We start from the raw sequence: 22302 nt of genomic DNA, 5'->3' as shown, positions 1-22302 counted from the left end.
TTGTGCCTTCACCATTTTTTCCCCTCTCCTCCCGACTGCCTGCTGGCTGTCTCGCAGTGGGACTGGGTGCTCTGGGGCAGGCCCATGTCCTCCGAAGCTGGCCAAGGGAGGCAGAGCCGGTCCCAGTCCATTTTGGCAAGTTTCTCAGCATAACTCTGTTTGTTACTGCTCTCTCTGCGGCACAACGATGAGAGCAGTGAGGAGGCTCCTGATGGTCACCGACATTTAGTGTGCCATGTCCTCCAAGAGCACTGAAAGCACATTTAAGACCCCAGTAATAACAGCCCTTTCGCACCCTCCTGACACCACCATCAATGGAGATGATCTAGTGAGAGCCTCACTCACTGGGACACGCGTGTCCTTGTCACATCCCCGAGCACAGTTTTACACGCTTGGTGTTAATTCTGAACCTTGATCTAATCAGGACACTAGCTGCTCCAGTTCATCCCCTTTCCATAACCTCTGTAGGGCTGACAAGCATAGCAACACGCACGTGGGACACGCATGGACAGACACAAGCGCACACTGACGTCCTGTGTGTAAAATTCCCTTGGCATGGCCTCTCTGTGCAGGGCTGATGAGGGTGCGTGGCTCAGAGAGCTGTGCTGTGGCTCTCTTTAACCCGGTTTCCTTGGACGGGCTCCTTGCTCCCGCACCGGCCATCTAACATTTGCTACATGAAGCGGCGCTTTTCATCTGTCACCCCTCTCCTAAATCACCCAAATCCTCGTAAACTTGCTTCCCATGCTCCCAGCTCCTTGCTTTGCCTTCAGCGTTAGGATCATCTGCTAGCCTGATGGACAGCACCACAAACCATCTGCTGAACGACGGGTCCTAGGAGGTCCTACAGCCTTTTCTGGCTGCCCTTCAGCCACCTCTGGCTGCGCATTGCACCGTCCCCACCGGCCACATTCATTTCTGATTGAGCTGTTCCCTTCACCCAACCCTATCTAGTGTCTAATCTGATTATTTTTTTCTTAATTTTATTTTTTAAAGTTACTCCCAGTCACTTTGCAGAATGGGGCTGGGGATCAGAAAGACGAATCACACAAGCAGTAGGCGCAAGAGGATGGCACACTGTCCCCAGGTCACCACTGGGAAGTTTTTGGGGAAAGTGGTGAGGTCGGGGCTGGAGATGGTCAGTGCTGAGCCCACAGGGGTCAGACATCGCCCTGAGGGACACGGACTGTCAGGCTGATTGATCCCCAAGCTGCTTGTTTATAAAAACAAGGCTGATTAGATACCAGGGCTGGCAAATGTTGTCTAAGAGCCTGCCTCTGGCAGGGCTGGATCCTTCAGTTAAATAATCTTTGTTGGACAGTTGTGGAATAACCTCTCCAGAGAGGAATTTCCTTCTTATCTTTGTCAGCTAGGCATTGGCTTAGACTTTGAAGTATATAGCCTCTCCTAAAAAAGTTATAGTCCCATCCAACTCATATCCTATTACCATTTATCTTCTCTGTAAACTCAAATGCTGTGTTTCTTGCAACCTCTGCTCACATGGAAGTGTTTTCATCCTCCTAATAGCTTTCGTTATCTGCCTGTATCTCCCCTATTTTTCCCAGCATGGGTGTTGAGAAGCATACAGAGAATTATCCCCAACGAAGGTGCATCCCAGGCTCCCCGAGTGGCTCTGCGGTAACGTCTGGATTAGCTTCCATCCGACTATAAAACCATCCCTGCACGGTTCCCAGGCATGAACCACTCTGAGCCTTCGGGGCCTTTGGCTTCTCCTCCTTTGAAGTATTCCAGCAGTGCCCGCACAGATCACCTCGTGGCCACTTAGCCTCGTCAAGAAGTTCCTTTGAAAGACCCTGCTCACACCCCTTTTTAAAATCCGTGCTCTGCTGTACTTCCTTCAGCAGGAAACGCTGCGTAACTTCCAGCAGCTCCGGGAGCACCACTCTCCTTTGCGGAGGGAAGGGAGCTGTGGATTTTTCTTGCTGTGTAGCAGGGCAGGTGGGTGTGCCGAGGGGACACGCAGACCCTGAATGACCGATGTACCTGGCACTGAAATAAGACCTGTGTCCGCAATTCCTTGGCTCACTCTGCCCTCCCCTATTTCTGTGCACAGCTGCTGGTCCCCATCAGTCATTCTGTTCCCGAGGCGCTGGTGCCTGATCCCAGGGACTGCTGTTTTCTAACACACCAGCATTTCCTTTTATAAGTTCTCCTGCCTGAGGGTGCCTCATCTGTACACTGAACTGCACTGTTATGGGGGTTGTGTTTTTTTCTTGTGGGTATAGGAATGATTTAGCTTCTCTGCAGTGTCCTTACTTCCCTCAGCTGCTCTACTTTCTTCCCTGTTCGCAGAAAGTCTGTCAGACCTCTTCCAGGCTTCTCACTTCCAACGGACTTATATAAGGTCCTATATATTTTTTTCCTGGGTCTTTTTGCTTCACGTTCTCTCCTTACCCACCAAATTCCCATCCTGCATTTTCCCTGCTGCAGTCTGTGCTCCCACTGGCTGCCCTGGGCTTGGATGTTCATTTTCTGAAGGATGTCTCTTTGCCTTGAATAACCTCTGTGCCTCGCATCCCAGGCAGACGGGGGGTTCCTTGCCTTCCTCGGGAGATTGCTGTCCGCTGCAGCGGCGTTATTAATAAAAGAACCAATGAAAAACCTCTCCTGGATATTTCCCCCAAACTCCTTCTTTGCACAAGGCCCTCTGTCCTCCTTCCCCATTGCATTCCTTCCCCGTGCCTTCCTCACCCTGCTCCCCTGCACACTTTGCCTTCTGGCTTTCCTGGCTTCCTCCGTCCCTCCCCCTGTGCTCCCTCCTTCTCTCTCTGCCTCCCTTCTTCCCTCCCTTCCTTGGCTCGGGCTCGAGGTCCCTGCCCATAGCGACTGAGGGAAAAACAACAACACAACACTGGGGAGGCCGGGGCACGGGATTCCTTCCCAGAAAACTCCGAAACCAGGGAAAAGAGGGAAAGCAAACAGTGAGACCGGGAAGAGGGCTGAAGAGCGCAAAGGGTAGTTCGAGGGGGAGGGATGAGCTGGTATCTCAGGGAAACTTGGTGGGGTCTGAGAAAAACACAACGCAGCAGAGGCAGCCCTGCTTTCTGGGCAGAAAGAGCCCCAGCACACAGCTGGCCGAAGGACGGAGATAGCCGCACAGATGGGGAGGGAAGGAAAAGCGGGGACCTGCTCTAGGCAGCGGAGGAGCCAATGCCCTGGGCCGCAAACAGAGGAGGTCTCTGCGGCAGCAGGAGCGCTGGTTTCCCCAGGAAAACCAGGTGGGGGATTTGCCGCGCCGAAGGAAGCATTTGGAGGGTTAATACCCCACAGGAGGGCCCTGGGGAATCCACTGTAAATAGGTGTGGTTTTCGCTGCAGCTCCAAGAGGCATTTTCTCTCTGTACCAGTCTGGACAGGTGAGAAATCGGAAGAAGTTGGAGCCTGTGCTTCCCGCTAGCACAAAGCAGGGCTGTTAGCACAGGTCTCGCTGTTTGTTTGCACACTCACAGCCCGGCTGCTTAACTCCGTGGCACCCGGTGCCAGGAACCTCTGGCAGTCAGCATGGTGGTCCCCCGGGTACAAGCACCTGCCTGTTAATGGAAAGCCACAGATTAATGGTGCAGCACAAGGAGCCTTAGTCAGCTGCCCGCTGCAGACAGGATAAATTCAGCGATAAGCAGAAGAGCCAGATGCGGCGTGCACAAGAAAGGCAGCCCTCTTCCCTTCTCCTCCTGCCAGCCGTATCTCATGGACCTGCGCCCCCCGACACCCCCTACCCCAGCACAGCTCTTGGCCCTCCTTCCTTGCCCCATCACTCACAGTTTCCCTCCCCAGGGCCCTGTCTTGCCCTCCCCACGCCACGTCTCCTCCCCAGACCACAGGACTTCTGTTCCTTTTCACAGGTCAGCCTCCTCGCTTGCCCTGGCTCTGCAGCTCGCCTGCTTCTAGGCAAGGATAACCAAGAACCGAAGTTTTCAGTAGTCTCTGCTCAATTTTCCTCTTCTAATTCAGAGCATTTGAACCTTGAGGGCAATTTTCCCATCTCCAAGTGAATTTTAAACATAGCTGGCCCCAGAAAGGTAAGACTGGGAGAGATGTGAGATCACTGAACCCAGCCACAAGGTCTAACACCGTCACTTACTTAATCCTCGTCATAAACTAACCAGGCTCAATCTTGAAACCAATTTGGGTTTTGCTCTTACTGTTCCCACTAGACAGCTTCTCAAGGATCGTACTGCTATGAAAGGAAGAAACATTCTGCTAATCTCCAGCCTAAATTTACTCATTCCCACTTGCTCTGGCAATGAAAGACAGCACCCGGGCAGCAGAGCGCTGGGTAGGACATAAGCCTCAGAGCAGAATTCAAACAAATCAGACTGAATCACAAAGAGTAAAGCCAAAGAATGAAAACAGAACTGTTTGCAAAGCAATTAATCTCAGGCTTGGAAGTGTTCATTCCCCCAGCCATGTCAGATCCCCTGGGCTCCTCAGCCCTATAGAGTCCCCACAACTCTCTGCTTCCCCAAGTGCTTATTAGATTCATGACCCCACTGTGCCCCAGTACCAACACTTCTTCTGAAAACTGCTTCCAGGAAAACACATTTGCATGAAGGCATATCCCCCACCCAGCTCCCCGAGTCCTACCTCACACAGCCAGCGCCAAACTGCAGCTGAGCTTCAGCCGAGGAGGGCTGCAGGTGACGAAACGCAGTGTCTGCAGGGAGTACGGGGGTACATTGTCCAAAGTGCGACATACGAAATAATAAAATGAGCTTGCAGAGGGCCGAAAGCTGAAGAAGAGATACTACAAAGTCCTGGGAAACAGAAACTGCAGGTGCCAAACTTTCTTTCTGCGCTTCAGTCGTGGACACCACTGAAGTCAGCAAGAAAAGTTGTTTATTTTAGGGTTTTAGTCGAGTTCCGCTTACAAGAAGCCAAAATGGTGATGCTAGACCCAAAGGCATGTCACATCCCAGCAGAAACATGGCTCCCCAGTTTACATTGGTAGCTAGAGCTGGGCCACGGACACTTGCGCTGAATCATAGATTCCTGTCATCCAACTGCGGACGAGGACAGTGGGAAATAAGACAGAGGAGATGGGGGAAACCATCTGCTCCTCTTGCGGGATTGCGCTGCGAATCTGTAGGCTCTGTTTGGGATAAAACAGCACTTATTTCCAAGGCAACAAATTGCAGTGTCATAAACAACAGAGGTCCAGGAGATGCCTGCAGGTTGGAAGCTAAGAGAAGGAACATCGGTCACGGAGGCACAGGCGGAGAGAGCGAAGACAAGGCAGGCCCCCGTGTTGCTGACCAGAGCACTCGTTTTGCCAGTGCTGCCGTTCAAGACCTTTTCCCTGCTCCTCCCATTTACAAGGCACCTACAGGGACACAAAACACATACTCTGTTGTGCCTGCATGGGGTAAATGCTCAAACCCTAGCAGAGGCCCACAGAGCTGGCCCTGAGAGCCAGACGTGAAGAAAACAGAGCTGTGAAGCTAGGACTAAGGCCCAGAGAGGCATAAGGTAAGTCAAACATGTTATATCGTCGTGACTTGCTGTAGGATTGCTCAGTGTGGCAAGTCCCAGACTGCCAGAGGACAGAAGAAGACAAAACGCAGCTGGACCTCGAAGATGGATAAAAACTGGAGGCATAAAACTGCAGCAGAAAGAGAAGCCTTCGTTAGGGAAGGAATGAGGCTGAGCAGGAGGAACAGGAGTGATAGGCGTAAGTGACACTGATTTAGGTAAGCCGCTGAGTGCTCGAGAGAGAACGAATGCCCTGCTGAAGAGCACAAACGATTCAGGAGAAAGAGATAAAGGGCTATTTGCGGGGGATGGAGGACGTCCTTTCCACGTGGACCTGGAGAAGCACACATAAATTCACTTCGTGGCACTAACGTGTGGGTACAATAAAGACAGGGGAAGTCAGTGGGTGAGGAGAGGGAAGCCAAAGCAGGAAGAGGAAGTAGGAGTGAGGCTCCAATAACAGATAGTAGAAGCTGTAATCACAGGAAATATGGGCTGCATGGATTTTGACAGCTTAGGTGTCTGTTTAAAATGTAGACTTGGGATCCAAAAAATTTAGTGAATTGGTCTCTGTACCTCCACCTGTAAAACAGGGATTCCCTAAATGCCAGGGGGCTTGAGGACCAGTGCACATCTCTCATGCAGCACCATTGATGCAGCTCCTGGGATGCTTGCCCCATGCCTTCCAGTACTCCTGGGACTCTCAACCCTAACGTACAGCACAGGCGTGCCCAGAGGGGCTGTGAGTTGTGCTCCTACAAGGCAGAGAGCAGACCGTCTGAATAGGCATGGGAGGAATTCCCAGATGTGCCAGAGTGTGACGGAGAAGGGTAAGGGGCAAAGGCTCCAGAGCTGACCTGCCAAGACTGTAAAAACAAAGAGAATAAGCTGAAGAAATGGGGGGATGAGAGAGGAAAGTGCAGGGCTTGCTACTGCCCATGGAGAAGGGAAGACAGCTGGCCAGGGAGAAGGTGGAACTTTACTGCAGGCTTCTCTGAGAGAGGCATTGGTAGCAGAGCTTCCGAGTGAGAACAGCTAATGAGTTGCAGGAGAAACCCCGAGGCAGAATCAGGATGGGGCGAACAAAAGATCCCAGTGTGAGTACTCAGTGGGGCAACCTACAACTCCCCGATGAGTCTGACAGTGGAACAAGGGGCAGAGGAGAGAAGCAGAGTGGCATCCCTCGAGACCCTTCAGTGATCTGCGTGCTCTGGAGCCGACAGGCTGCCAGTAGGGCCTGCGCGAGCCAGCGCTGTTGTACGAGCTGGACTGGATGTTCCAGGAACCGAAGAAAACCACAAAACGCCTTTGTGACGTGGACGAAGCGTGTGCGGAGCGGCCTAGTGCACACAAATGTCCTGGCTTGTCCCAGCCGACTGGCATCAATCAGTTCCCCCGAAGTCTACTCCACGTAAAGCTGGGTTCTCCAGTGCCACAAATACACGAGGAATCACAAAGCCAGTTCGAGCCCATGATTTTTCATTCCAAAGGATGAAGCGGCCCCTTGCAGGCTTGTCCCCTGAGAGACGTGGTACCTCCATTTTACAGCGGGACAGGTTTCTGCCCTTCACTGCTCAGTTCTCCTGCACAAGCACCTTCCTCTGTGCACTCCGTGACTCCATCGGGGCTTCCTAGTAACAGGCACCGAAAAAAGGAAGTCTTCCTTTTGTGCACAGTCAGCCCCGTGTCACTGCTGCTTGGATTTGTATTCCAGCAGCCCTGAGGAAATCCAGCCCGGGATGGGGCCGGCTGCTATACAGCGGGATAACACAGCCCCGAGAGCACAAAGCTTGCCCTCAGGTGTGTGAGGGGTTAAGTCCACCAAGAAAATGCTTCTGCTGCTTAAACCAAAATGACTCTTTTTCTTCTCTCTCTTTTTTTTTTTTTGTTGAGAAGTTCATGAAAAGGGAAAAAAAAAAAGCTATTTGTTTTGCCCCTGCTGGAGCCATGAAGGGAGCTCTGCAGCGCGGACAGTGCAGTCACTGTGGCATCGCAGCAGTGAGGGAGCTGAACCGGGAGCTGCGAGGTGAAGGTCCCTGTTTAACAGCTTTCCGTTTGTTTACCGAAAAAATATTGTTCCATCATAAAAATTCCCAAAATAGTTCGTGTCTTGACAGACTGACTGGCAGCTGCCCAGCTCTGCAGGATCCTGCTAAATGAAAGGAAATAAAAAAGAGCTAATCTGGTACCCACGGCCCAGCGCTTGCAGCTCGGGAACCTGCGGAGTCTTGGGGCTCAGCTGCCCCATGAGGTGCAGGGGAGGGAGGAGAGCCCCGAGGCTGAGGGGCCAGCTTTACGGATGGCAAAAGCTTTTCCGTGGGTGCTGCGCAGGCTGATGAGGAAGCCAGCGCTTGCCTTGCCATAAATGGCCAGCTTCTGCTTTATTTTTAAACCAGTTTTTTTTTTTTTTTTCCCCTCCACCCAGCTCTGTAAGGCTTTACCTTGACAAGGCAGGCTGCCCCACAGTAGTAGCTCCTAGGCCTGTAATTCCTGAGAGCTGTCAATGGCTCCTTTGGGAGCACTGTGCATACAGGCCTCATCCTGGACCAGTGCAGGCCCTGGCTGGCTAATGTACGGCTTGTTGCTCAGAGGGTTTTCGGATGACAATCTACTGTTGCTGCGGATCGTGGTGTTCTTACCAGGCAGAAATGGAAAAGCGTCAAAGAGCTCATGGCACCCAAGTCACGGAGAGCTGTCCTGCAGGAAGAGCAAAAGGCCACCGCGAAGCCCTGCAGCCCACCACAGCAACCAAAGGACCGTGCACGCCGTGAGTCACAGCGCAGAGGACCAGCGAGCCCAGATTAGGTCATGCAGAAATAGCAGGCTCTGTGGAAAGAACCTCTCTCCGCCAGATCACAGATGTCTCCCCAGCTGCAGGGCTAACTTCTCCACAGCCCTCATGGTGCTCGGGGCAGGTCTGCTTTAGGGAGGGGCGAGGGGAAATGTGCACTCCGGATCGATCCCAGCATCGGGGGATGAAGGGAGTCCCTCGGGGGACTCTCCCTTCGTCCTTCGGACATTTCGGGACTGGGTCCCCAAAGCGGGCCAGGCTCAAGCAGCGGAGTGGGGGAGGCTGGAGGGACGACCCTCCCCATGCCTGCCCCGGGCAGAGGCCCGCACAGCCAGGCTGGCTGGTGCTGTAGGAAGGGTCAGGGTGGACACGCGGGGACGTGGTGCTTCCTCTTCTGGAGGCGAGATCGGTTTGGTGTCCCACTGAGGGACATTCCTGAGCAGTGTCACACCAGCTCAGCAGCCAGTGGTGGGAGATGTTTTGGTAGGGGTGCGCCCAGCACTACCCACACTTGCTTATTTTAGGAACTCTGTCACAAAAGGGAGGTGTGCTGCAGCACCGCTGGGGCTCGTTGGGATGGGACAGCTGGTCAGCTATCAGCCAGGTCATCCACAAGCAACATAAAAGTGACAGGGGACACTGCCAATGGTTCTCACGTGACTCCGTGGTTCCTTTCATAGTGCACGTGGTGTGTATGCTGCTGACGGGGGCTCTTTTCACCCATCTGTAGCACCTGGGAGGAAAGCTGACCGCCAGTTTCCCACTGGATGTACACTGCCACTGCAGGCTGGCTCTGTCCCATGTCGACCCACCCTTCTTTGCACTCGTTGTTGTGGTCTGTGATCCATTTCCACGTACTGAGCTGTCTGAGGGAGCCATGGGGGTCCTGACCCGAGGGCACCTGGTGCTACTTTTCTTTTCAGCTTTAAGGACAGGGGGAGCTGAACCCTCCACAGCACAAAGAAGCAGCGAGTCTTTACCTGAGGAAGAGGAGGTACGGCCTGCACACCAGGGCAAGCTGGAAGCATCCTTAGAAGGCCCTGCATGCAGCACGCAGTTTGCAGCCATCCCATGCACACCAGGCCAGGCTGTGCTGGGATGAGCCTGGTGGAGCAGGGAGCCTCCAGAAGAGCTTCCAGCTGCATCTCCCACACTCTGCCAAGCAGGTGTGCCAGGCTCCTCCTGCCCAGGCTGGCCACCCCATCCAGCCCAGCACCAGCTCTTCATTCTTTCTCCTCTGTGCTCAACTCCCCCAGGCTGGTCACAGCAGTTTGACCAGTGCACGCCAGGAGCATGCTGGGGATCTGGTGGTTGTGTGAGCGCAGCGTGACTAGGGGAAAAAAAATCCCTTTTTCGGGACCCCTGTGGACAACGATCTTCCTCATCTAGCTGTTGAAGTGTGTACTTGGACAAACCTGCTCCAGGACAAACAGTGACTTCAGCCACCAGCCCCTTTCCTTGTCTGCCTTCCTCATATCTCACTTCTACATGGTCAAGTGCCCTTTGGTTTGACATTTCCACGAGGTGGGTTCCTGTAAGGCAGGGCTGGGAACTCCTCTCCCCGAGCCCTCCCAGAGCTGGCTGGGGGCAGAGGCTGACCCCTGTGGGCAGCACTTCAGCCCTCTCAGCTGGAGCCCTGCAGGGCAGCTGCCCCTCCGTCCTGCCCCTGCTGCCCTCCCAGGCCCTGACTCACCCGTTTCCTCTGTCGCTGGCGGGGCAGGTGATGTGCAGGGCTGCCTCAGCTCTCCCAGCACCCTCACAGTCACATTTTCCCTCTTATCTTATGACTACCAGCTAGGAGATAATCATCAACAGACCAAGTGGTCAAGGGCACAAGCAGAGGGTGTTCCCCTTTCACATTTTAACCCTCCAGAACTGGCACTGCAGCCCACGCTAAATGAAACCAAGGTTTCAGGTTTGCAAAGAAGACAAAATGCTGCCACCTTGCTCCAGCGTTACCAAATTAAACCAAGGATTCATCACGGACCAAGCCAAAGCCTCAAAACACTGAAGAGCCCTGGCCTTCACCCCATCTTTCTGAATGGTGTATAAATAGGACATTGTTACTAGTCTCTTGCCAAGAAACTAGCCGCAGAGGAGCCCTCATGCTTGGCCCTGTAATTTGGTGTCTGGGGATCACTTGGGCCCACAGATCCAGTTGCTCATCTCGCCGACAGCTCTGCCTGCTCTGTAGTCAGGGCTCCCTTTGGCCAGGGCATTTAGGGTCTTGGCCACATCCCAGAGGAACCGCTTCTCACATACTCCTGGATCTGACTGTCCACTCGAGTCCCTACTCCAGTCCCTGGCTCATACCACAGAGCAACTCCTCCAAAACATAAATTTGCTTTTCTGCTTTCTCTGCTGGGAAATCTTTTCCCTCCAAACAGCAAGAGAGTGACATAAAGCTGTGCAGGGGTCCCTGGGATCCCAGTGCCAGCAAATAAAGCACAAACTGATTGTTGCTGTACCGCAGTCCTCCTCCTTTGAATAAAAAAAAAAAATTTAAAAAAAATCTCAGAGAAGGGGCCTGGGAATTGAATTTACCTCTGATCCAAAGTATTGAGTGAAGAAAAGCCTAAATACAAGCTTTATGGCTCAAGGAAGTCATCAGAACTGCCAGGCACACGCTGCCAGCATCAGAACACCCCACGTCCCACCCTGCTCATGCCCCCAGACTCTGCATTTGGTTGTTACCAGGTTGTTATCTAGCTCTTTATCAAGGCTCGTTCTGCATTATTTGTTATCATTACATGGCAAGGAATTAGATTTGTCATTACTTATGGCCGTTCCCATCTTGCCAGCTATGGGACCCCCACCCCCTCCCTGGGGAGACACAGTTCGCTTCTAGGAAGCACTTTCCTGTCTAAATTTTCTCCTTTGTTAATGCAATCTCCATCTCCTCACAGATGTTTGGAGTCAACAATCCTTCCCCCACCTTAGTCATCTTTTGGCTAAACTGGCTAGCATTATGCTCCATCTATCTTCCCAGTCTGTCAACAGCTCCAACTACCTCAAATTCAGCTTACAATATTTGGTGAGCTGTTTGGAGGAAGACTCGCGCTCTCCTCCTTGGAGAGGAAAATTGCACGGGTCTATCCTGCAGCTATCACACGACAAAGACTCCCTCCCTAGCTTGCTCCCCACTGCTGTCCGCTGGGCTGCGCTCCAGAAAGCCACAGAAGATACTGGGAAATCAATTCTACCTCTTAGCTTTCTGGTTCCTTAGGAGTAGCACCTTGCTTGCTACCAAACTGATGCTCGCAAGCTTAAACGAATCCTCACAGCCCTGTTCAGCCAGTCTGCCAACAGGTGTCCATGCTGGAGTAGGTGAGTCCGGAACATTAGGTTTTACGACAGCCGCAGGCAGGGATTGTTATCTGCCTTGCCCTTTCTCGAATTGCATGTGAAGTTGGCTCTTTCGTGAGCAGGAAGGCAGGAGCTCCACACTGATCTCACCCACCACAGGTGGCAGGGGAAGGGCAGCCCATGCTACTGAGAAGCCCACATTACCATGCTGGAGAAGAGGGGAAGCAAGAAGACTGTGCACCGGCGATGGGCAAGTGGCTAAGAGAAAAAGCTTTGCCTGCCGAAGCAGCTTACCAGGCCCTGCTTTCACTTTTCTCAGTGTGACAGCTCCGTCAGCCTGCAGGCCTTGCTGCATGAAACGACGGAGGGAAATATTTCACGTACGTTCTCCCCATCTTGGTTTGAGAACAGTCACAAAGATAATTGCTCGCTGCGGCAGCCACTGCTTGACATCATTGTTCACGCTCCCTGGGCTATGCAGGACATCGCTCGCCTAATTCAAATGAACTGGCTCCAGCCTCAAGCTCCTCCTTCCCACCCTCCCAGTGATACTGCGGCAGCGGGAGGGTCACGCCAAAAAAGCAGATCCGAGAGCAACCAAGCATTCCCTGCGTGGTCTCACTCCCCACCTCCAGAAAGAGAGGCTTTGTGAAGCAGGAGGGCTGTGCTGTGCAGGCCACAGGCAAAAGGTACCGGGAAGGTCTTGCAGTCAAGCAGGACTTGGTGCAGGACAAGTCCTGCTGGCTCAGACAGGGGCTGTGTAGGAACACAGGGGACACGGTGAGCTGCAGAGAGAGAGCAGCCACCAGGAGGTAGCACGGGAGGGCTCCTGCAGAATTCACCTCTCAGTGATGCTCCTGCAGAACTTCACCTCTGTGGCAGCAAGGAAAGCACCATTGCTTGTTTACCCCTTCGGGAAGTGGATTAAGCGACATTGCAGGACGGTACGCAGAGTTCAGCGTGCAGGGAGCTAGTACAGAAGAGGCATTGCTCTCACACCCTCCGCCCTCAGCCCTCCCTGCTACATGTGGCAGAGAGATGGCAGCAGCAAGGAGAAGAGAAAAGAGAAAGAGCCGTCTCTTTGGATGCCTGGTCATGAATGAAAGCCATTTCCACGCGGTGTGGTATGTATGGGAAGAAGGAGCGTTAATTCCTCTCCTTACAGATTTGGAAAGGACTCGTGAACGTTTCCTTTCCTGCACTCTGCCGCTAACAGTTCTGCAGGGTGATATCATCGGGGCCTTTTCCAAGCTCAGACTGTCTCAGACATTACAACACCAGGTTTTGGCTGCCTGTACATATCACCAGCTACACCCACTCCAGCCCCCTCCCTGCAACACCCCCGAGGGACCAGCGAGCCTCCCACTGCCAGACTCTGAGCTCTGCTCAGCATCTCGGCAGCCACGAGCTGCTCAGACATCATCCCCAGCGCTGTACCTACACCTCCTCAACTGCTCGCGCAAACAGCTTGGCTAAAAATAGAGCCTAGCTCCTCCAAAGAGACTAACACTCTGAGCCCCATTGTTTTTAAGGCTGAAAGAGCAAGGGGCTCGTGGTGATAGGTACCAGGATGCCAGCGAGAGGACTTGGAATCAAAGAGAGGAAAAAAGAAGAGCGGGTGCCTCTGAAGAGCTTCTCCAAGCAGGCCGTGGGCGACGCAGAGGTGTATTTCCCTGGTGCTGTAGATGATGTACTGGGGAAATCGGCAGCCCCCAGTTGGAGGCTTGCTCTTGAAGAAGCCACTCGCGTGCCAGAGGAAGGCCAGCTGCTCTCCGGTCCCCAGCAGCCGTGTGCTCGTGTTCTGCATTCCTGCAAGTTCACCTCTGCTGCGCAGATCCTGCGAGCTGCAGCGGGGGAGAGGTGAAGCTCTCCGCTCTGCATGGTGGGGCTCTCGTCCAAACCAGCTCTGTGCCAGTGGACAGAGGAAGTATGTCCACCGATGCTAATGAAATTACTCCGGAGTGTCGAGTTAGGCCGAGTGAGAGCAGAAGCAGCGTACTTCAATACGCTGGAGATTTGCAGCTACAGGACGGCCTATCAGCAAAACAGACAAAAAACAGTGCTGCGGGGAAGAAATTTTAGTTTCAATTTGTCCAAGAATCACAATGAAGCAGTTATTTAAAAAATGCCTGAGCTCGGTTCCTCAAAACAGTGGGAGTTTCGTTTAGTGCTTACCCCGAGCGGTGCGTTAGCAACGCACTCAGGCCTTCTTCTGCAAAGAGCAGAAGCGCCAAGGGCCTAAGGAAAATAAACAAACCGAATGCCTGGGCTGCTCCACTGGCCAGCCCAGATGTCAGATTTGCTGTTAACACCGCCGATGGTTTGAGCTGCTTCCCCTCCTGCAGTCCTGTCTAGGAAGGTGCGAGGAGCCCCCGGAGATGCAGACGGCATGTGCTCCAAGCGGGAGATGTCCCCCTGTGGCTTCTCACGGCAGGCTGGCAGCTCTCCGCTACAGATGTGCTCTGTCAGGATAAAACCTCCCAGGGCTCTCAGCCTGCTCCCATCAGCCTCCTCCACTCCCCCTTGTGCTTAAAGATCACGGAGCTGCAAGGCTTTCTTCTGTTTACTGTAAGGAGATGTTGCCTGGATCCTTTTTGGATGGAAACTCTCAGCGACTTTGCTCTCTAGCAACCTTGGTCGACGTTCCCCAGAGCTTTTTCCAGCCCACCGGACGGTTTAGTTGCTCCAAAACAGAACGGGCTTGGTTCAAATCCAGCATTTGATCCAACGGCTCAGCCACATTCCTTTTAGGCTGTTGCCCTCAGTATCGCCACTTGGCCTGTGTAGCGAGCGGCCCGCTGATGAGAAGGACAAGCACATACCGGTGGTTACAGGGCTCACCAAAGCAAACTAACCACCAAGGTCCAGAGCTGGCAGCCTTTAGTCAGGAAGAGATCTGCTCCTCTGCTATGCCTTTGTGCTGGTAGCTCTCTGCCGCTGTTGTTCCCCTCTCTGAGATTTATTTTGGTACTGGCAGGGCCACTGCAAGGACCTCTCTTTCCTTTCTCCCCGCTAGGGAGTTTTTTCTTTCTCTCCCACCCTCTGTGTAGATGACAGAGCCTATTTCCCTGTACTGATTAACTCCTTTTGGCCCTCAACGTGCACCTTGCATCATATAGAGCGGCTCCGAGCACTTCCCTTTGGGAACATGGGTTAAAATCCAGCCTTACAGTGGGCACTCGTAGAAGGACATGGTGGGTAGCGGCAATGGAAGATACTTGATGCCAACATACAGCTACGGTAAAAGCGTTACTTCCCGGCTCTAAAGGGTTGTTGAGCACTGGGGAAAGGAGTGGGGAGAGAGACCCCAGTGGCTGACAGCTGCTCCATCTGCCCCACAGGAAGTTCCACCTGCTTCGCCTCTCAGACAGAAGAAAGTGCCTTTATGCCACTGCAGTCCCACGGAGTAAACACGAAGCACTCAAAAAGTCTTTCATCTCCTGAAGAAAGGAAGAATGGCAACCACAGCCGGATGCCATAACCGGGCAATTCCTGATTAGAAATAAAACGCTGTTTTGTGGAGTGTGGCTGCTCAGCCGGTGGAAGCGGTAGATTCCCTGTCGCCAGCCAGTTCTGCACCAGGGCTGTTTAACTTCCCCAAAGCACTGCTGGCAAGCACATATTATTGGGTGTGGGACAGGGGTAACTACACGAAATGAAGGGGCCAGTCTTATACAAGAGGTGAGGCTGGATGGTTGCCTGTCAGACCCAGGGAGCATGTGAATTACCAGAGCTCTCGTTTCGCCTGTGGCATTTCTGTAAACCTGCCGCAGTTTCTTGGTGCTGGTTCAGCGCTGGCTCGTGGCCTGGAAGCACACCTTCTCCAAGCTGCTCCTTGTTCCAGGTTTGCTGGAGACTGAATTCGCTCCCCCACCTCTGGCAAGAAAGTTTTGTCTTTCCTCACATAACCTCGCAGGAGCAGGGGCACGGCAACCAGGAGGGAGCCGGCTGCGCCCGCTGGTCACACACACGAGGCCGCGCACTCCCGATTCAGGAAAAAAAAAACACAGGATTTCTGCTCAAGGTGACCCCGGAGTCACGGGGCACACAGACAGCCCGTCAGATCAGCCCAGGTGGGAAGCACTGCGGCGTGGCACGGATGAAGGAGGACGCCCTAGGGCGTGCAGTTAATCGTGAGCATCTACTGGCATCGGCTGTGCTGCAGGAGATCACCTTGCAAAACAGAGCTGCAGCCCTTTCCAAAGTAATGTGGTAAGATATACCATAAGGCAAAAAACACGGCTCCTGCTTGGGTGTGAGGCCATTTGTGCCAACACAACATAAGACTGTTGTCCCGTGAGCTTTCTGCATAGGCAGTACCCAAGGAAAACTTCACTGCGGTTTCACTTGCCACGGAGCATCCCCCTGGCCTTTGTTATCCCATACACGTGAGGGGTGACAGCACAGATAGGCCAGGCACTGAGAAGTTTCCAAGAAAAGAAGCTATGCCACCCTGGAAACCTGCCAGGCGCTGCTGGGCTGCGCCTAAATCCCCCAAAGCCCCTGAGGATGGAGGCACAGTTTTCAAGCTTCCAGCCCAGTAACGAAGCTGCTCAGGATGCAGCCAACCGAGCGAGTCTCACACCTCAAACATGGAGCTACTGAGGCGTTTCTAAGCCTCTGCCGGTGAGCACAGACCATACAGATTTCTTTACAGAATTAAGCAGCACGACCTGGCATGGCTAAGGATCTTGAAACAGATAAAAATAGCCAGTGAGCCCTGTTCTGCATTTGTCTCCTGTGCCCTTGTGTGCCTCTCCCGCCCTGCGCTAATCCCCGTTTTCCCTTCACGCCCCTTTCCCTCCCTGCTCTGGCCAGTCCTGACGTATGCGTGTGCTGGCTGTCGCACCAACACGTGCACCCTGCATACACAGGTCACAGCCGCCAGACGAGCTCCGTATCGGCTGCACCCTCCCTGCCTCTGCTATGGCAAGGCGCTGACCTGGGCCCCACTCTCCTTCCACCCTCAGAGCATCACAAAATTGGTAGAAATGTAACGATCTTGGACATCTCTAATCTTTTCTCAAATCTGGTTGAAGCTGTCCTATACGCTCAGAGGTTGCCAGGAGGGCCCCAAGGTAAACAGCACAATTACGTAGGCTTTGTCACCTTAGGAAACCAGCCAGGAGCAGCCAAGGGGCCCATAAACTCCATCCGCAGCCCTACTGGTATCTCGCTGCCGAAGAACGTGGTGAGGAGGCACCCCATGTGCACGCAGCGAAGGCAGCTGCTCGCCAGCAGTGCTTTGCTGCCTCTCCAGCTCGCCTGCACATTGTCACTTTGATGAGAAATAAACCGCTTAATTAAGCAGCGAGCCCCAGGTTTGCCTGGTTTTGTTGACGGTGGCTGTCGGTCCTCGCTGCGGTGATTCATGACTTGACACTCTTTTCTGTGCTCCCCTCCTGTCTCCAGCTGGAGCGCCCGATGCCCTTGGCTCTCGGCCAGGGTGCAGGGCGAGCGTCTCTCGCTTGTTTATAGCAGGGCTGGGGGATGTTTAAACGAGGCTGCTGATGGGAATCTTGGGAATTTCGCAGCAGACGTAACTGCAGCTACAGTCATCCTTGCAGCGAACAAGCTGCTCGCAGGGCAGGGTACAAAAAATTCTTTATCTAAGGAAAAAGCCACTGACCAGCTACTTCTGGAAATGAAGGCGCTCGAGGATCACACTAGCTGCAAAGCAAATATATATATATAAAAAAAAAAACATAATCGTTTATGGGCTGGTCTCGAAAAGGCAGGAGTCCAAAGCAACAGGAAAAGCCGTGCATGCAGCTGCACGCTTAGTTGACACAGAGCTGCCACGACTGCCTGCATGAAGAAACACTTTGATAGAAGAGAGAGAAAGAGCCTGGCCCAGCTGCTGTGGCAAAAGCCCTTCGGAAGAGCAGGTCCGTGCCATAGCTGTGCAGAATCGGTGGTGATGGTGTCAGAGTACAGTCACAGCTCAAACAAAAAAATCCCCAGTCATTCATTTGCTAAGGAAGCACTACAGATTATTACTAAAGCTGAAAGAATTTGTTTAGATCCACGCTGGGTTTCATTGCGAATGTTTATTTTCTTTCAGCACTTCATTCAGCTTGGACAATGACACCAGGATAATTAGTTTCACATTTGCCCATGCTTTTAAGCCCATCTCCTCTGCCACATTCCATGGCTGCAATACCAAGGCTGTAAGCACAAGGGGCAAAGGCACATTTGCTTTCTTTTCCTGGAGAAAGTCTTCAGCTGATCTTTATTTTTGATCATCAAGTGATTCCGATGGGTTTGCTATTACGTAAAGCCTAAACTGGAGGGATAAAGCTGACCTGATCATGTTTCCTTTCAAAAAAAAATAAATTATTACAACTGACACCTAGCTTAGGAGACTGAAAAGTCTGCAAGCAGAGCAGCTCTTTTTTCATGACGAATCAACTCTGACCTGTTAAAGAACTATTTATTTAATGCTTACTCCTCAAAGGACAATGATGTACTTGATTAGAGGAGCACCAAATGCCAGGACCCAGCAACTCCATTCCTATCTACAGTTCCAGTTCAAGATAACAAACACTTTCAGGATCTCTGGCGGACTGGCTGTTAACAATCCTTTTCAGTAAAAGTGTTTGGACTCCTTACGGGACGTTCTCAAACACAGCAGTTTGGAGAAAGTCTGCACAAACAATTTCCATGCGCACCGCAGTGCCTGAAGCTCCTTTTCGCATGGGCAGTTTTGCCTGGAAGTGCAGCTAAGCACTGGCTTTATGGAGCATACAAAATTTGGCCCTGACAAGAAGGGGATGAGTAGCACAGGCTCAGAGCAGACAGATGTCCCACATTATTACACCTGAGCACCATTCCAGAGGGCAAGGGTGGCCAACGTTTCCACATCAAAGGGAACAAGGATAATAAAAGGGACAGTAACAAAGAGCATAGCACCGAGTTGAATTTCTGCTTTCACCCCCACTTACCCAGCAGCCAAAATAGCCACAACCCTCTAAAACATTTTCCAACTGTCTGTTAATTGTCAGGATTCATAGCTAACACCTTTCTGAAAGCTGGGGCCAACCAGGAAGCAAAAAATAAATAAAATAAAATTAGCTTTTCCTGCTCTTAAACCTCTCATGTGTTTGTCCACACGCAAACATTTGGAGGAGGCTGGACTGCGTATTTTCTGGGGATGCAGCGCCAATTACAGCAGACCTAAATCCAGGTGCCTTGCACGGTACCAGCTAAGAATCTGAGAGGCAGGAGGGGCTGGGCGGCAGCGTGTGCCCTTGCTGTGTGTGCTCCTGCACCAGCATCACCCCTGTAGTCCCAAAGCTGGGAAAAAACAAGTAACAACACCACTGCCACTGTCAGGGGCAGCAGCCCACGTGCTGAGCCTTGAGTCACTTTCCTGGGCCGGGGTTCCCCTTGCCACAGGCCTACCTCTGATGGGAGCCCCTGGGGCAGAGCTACCACACAACACCTCACAGTGCCAGAGTGGGTCAGGCTTTGCCCACGTAATTCTGCAGAACAGCAACGTTCCCAGCGACCTGCTCCTCACCAGACCCACACCAAGCAAGTGTACTCCCCGTAAAAGCCAATGTCACACCTCCCCTGCTCTCCTGCAATTATAAGATTTCATTTTCTCTTCTCTCTGCTTCCTTCCCACATTCTGCCCCAGCTTCCGTGTCTAGCCTTCATTAATTTCTGTTGATGGGTAGCCCTGCTATCCATCAACACCAAGCTTTTGATGAATAAAAGCCAAAGCCAGCTGCATCACAAGCAATGAGGGAACCTACATTGCACTCACGCAAAACCCCGGGACCCAACGGTTGCTGCTCTCATTGCACCCATCACAAGAGCCACTCCATGCTCTAACAACGCACCTGCCTGCATGTCCCCCACATCTTCAGGCTGGGGGCTGCTGCTGCTGCTACTGCTTCACCGCACTGCCTGCTGCTACCGCTCCAAGTCACTCGGCTACAGCTTACTCACAACAGCAGTAGGGGTGGTGGGCTGCACGGGGAGACCACTCTGGGTAAATTTGTAACAGCTGAGATGGGGGTAAATTGGAAACACAGCCTAACCTGGGTGTCACTGTGGTGAGGATCTGCTGAAGCTCTAGAAAAAAAGGCTCCTGCTGACTGGCCTGAAAACCCCTTTCCTCCTCTTCCTTCTCTGCTGAAGGCTAAAATAAAGAACAAGAAAGTGGGTTCCCTATAACAGGCAGCAAGAGACAAAATTCCCCCCAGAAAAAAGAGCAGCATTTTCCACACCGGTGGCTGTCTCATCATGGAAAGACATCTGAGACACTTCATTAGTCACTGCCTGCATCTTGCCTCTTCAATCATGTCCCCGAAGCAGCAGAGACCAAAAATACAACGAGAAAAGAGGAATCTCTGCATCTCCTTGCAAATGTGGAAATAACCGAAGTGGCAGTTTAGATGCCAGGCAAATAAATCCCTTGGCATATTTTACGGGCCAAACTCCGACCTCTTCTCCAGCACTATTTCCATCTGTAGGTAACTCCTCCAGAACAGGGGCCAGGTCCAGAACCACGCTACTAAAAAAAGGCCAGAAGTCGATTTGTCAAACAGATATATTCACAAGCAAATCAAAATCCTGCAAATCACTTAAGGCTGCCAGCGCCCACCAGAGCTTCTCTCCTAAGTCTGGAGTTGCCCTGGTAAAGAAGCCCACGTGCTGGAAGCTGGGCTGGATGTGAACGCTTCCCAAGGGTCCCTCTGGAAGGGGTGGAAAGCCTTCACCAGCAGGGTCAGCAGAGACCACTGGGAGGAGCCAGAAGAATGGAGAAAGCAGAAGGGATGGAGGAAGGTACTGCAGTGCCTAAAACATGTCTTCGCAGCTCTAAAACGTTAAGAACCAGCAAGGTACGGCACAGATCTCCCTTTCAAATCTGCCCCTAGCCTGCACACCATCTGTACATGAGGGTGCACGTGACACACAAAAGGAAAAAGGCCGAGTACAGAAAATGGCTCGGCATCCTTTCTGAACTCAGGTAAAATCACGGTGCTCCTGGCATCCTGTTGTTGTCACCTGTCACGCCCTCATCACTCCTGAGTCCAGCAATAAAACAGGACTTCTCCTTCCAGCTCGGGCGAGGGCGCTGCCCAGGGAAGGCATCTCCAAAGCACCGGCGCCGAGGCAGGGCAGGCTGCGGAGCACCGTGCGAGGCCCAGCAGGAGCAGGGCCCGGAGCCACCGGCCTGCAGCACCTGCCGGCCTCCCCGGGCCACCTCTCGCCCCGGGCCAGGCCGCTGTAGGGCCCCCGGCCCCCCGGCAGGCCATCTGGCTGGCCTCAGCCTGCGCTCCCTGTGGGACCAGCACCTCCAGGCAGACCCGGCCGAGTCGCGCCAAGGCGCTGCTTTGCTGTCACACCGGGGCAGGATCTGGCTTTGGTGACCCAATGGTGGCTGCAGGGCTCTGCTCCTGGAGCACACAGCCTGTGGGACCTGCTAAAGCACGAGGCCTTAAAGGGCGAAGCTCCAGCCATCAATTCAAGCGTGTTCATTTTGGCACAACAGCCCTCGTGAGCACAAAGCCTGAGCCTCTGCTCAGGTACCTGCAGTGCCCTCAGCGTGCTGCAGGCTCAAAACACGATCCAAGCAGCTTACAGAGAGGGAACACAGCCACAAATATTCCTAGAGGGCAAGGGAAACGGTCGTGAATCTTTTTCCTGGTGAGCTAGCAGCCGTCGCTCGATCAGCTCCAACTTTCTGGGATTGGCGGGGCGCAGTAGAGGTGCACAGCACTCCACGCAGTGGGCAAGCCATGGTCACTGCAGGACAACGTGCTGCGAAACACACTTTATCAGCTTTAACACAAAAAAAATACTTCCCTTTTTCCTCACCCTTTCTTCCACTGGGAAGCTCTTAATTCCCAGATCCAGCTAAGAGTAGAGAGTCAGTTATCTGGAAATGACTGGTTGTGGTTTCAGGCTATGGTAGATGGCACGCACTGTAATCCCTCCCTTACTCTCAGCACTAATACTCCTCCTCCCTTCAGTTACCAGAAAATGCAGCAACGCTCCCTTCTGCCCGCCCCTCTCTCCTCCCTCCAGGCTACTCCTTTGGAGAATTGGCTCCACAGCTGGATTGTAAAATAATCCAGCTGTTCCTATGACAACGTGCTGGCAGTGGGCAGAGATGACGCCAGCACACGGTGTTGGCCCATTCACTACCAACACCCAACTCTGTTTGTTTTGGTTTGGGATGCATTTGTTTTTCTATGCGGGCAGCTCTGCTGAGTACATTTCTGAAGGCCAGAGGGGCAGGAGGAGCCACAGTCCCAGAGACGCCAAGAAAGTTGCTGGCTCTGTGATTTACCCTTTTTTTTTTTTTTTTCTTTTGCCCCAGCTCCATCTGATGTGAGGATAAAAATCCCTCCAGGAGTCTTGCAGCTGCACCCAATCTTTGCAAGACTTGATCCAGAGCCTGAGTTGAAAGGCACAGTGCAAGACTTTGTGTGCAAGGCTTCCAAGGAAAAAAAAAAAAAAAGGTCTCGGGTAGAATCAATAAGAGCTATGCAGCCTTTATTTTAACGTCTCGCCTGTCAGCAGCAGGATTGCCATGTAAAAAGAAGCAAAGGAAAAACTTCTTCCTCAGGAAGTATTAGCCAAATGCTAATGCACATGAATGACGCATTAATCTAAGTGTGTGCAACAAAACGAATGCACCTCAAACTGCACGGGCTTGGTTCTCTGACGTGGCACGGTGAGTAGCGGGACATACCAGGC

General features: G+C 52.7%; 1 long non-coding RNA gene across 3 annotated transcripts; it reads right to left on the bottom strand.

Moving 5' to 3' along the window:
• Nucleotides 1-411: 411 nt before the first annotated feature.
• Nucleotides 412-21924, bottom strand: LOC310900972. 3 transcript variants are annotated; one of them, XR_014585492.1, is made up of 2 exons: nucleotides 19434-20182; nucleotides 412-3550 (listed from the first exon to the last, which is right to left on the bottom strand). It is a non-coding gene; the product is annotated as an uncharacterized lncRNA (long non-coding RNA). The 3 variants fall into 3 exon arrangements; XR_014585491.1 differs by lacking the exon at nucleotides 412-3550 and adding an exon at nucleotides 12829-17256 and having other exon boundaries at nucleotides 19434-21924; XR_014585493.1 differs by lacking the exon at nucleotides 412-3550 and adding an exon at nucleotides 12829-17872 and having other exon boundaries at nucleotides 19434-19555.
• Nucleotides 21925-22302: the final 378 nt, after the last annotated feature.

The sequence above is a fragment of the Anser anser genome (genome assembly GCF_964211835.1).
Source record: "Anser anser genome assembly, chromosome: 5".
Classification (NCBI taxonomy): domain Eukaryota; kingdom Metazoa; phylum Chordata; class Aves; order Anseriformes; family Anatidae; genus Anser; species Anser anser.
The sequence above is the reverse complement of the archived record's forward strand: the minus strand, read 5'-3'. Positions and strand labels throughout refer to the sequence as shown.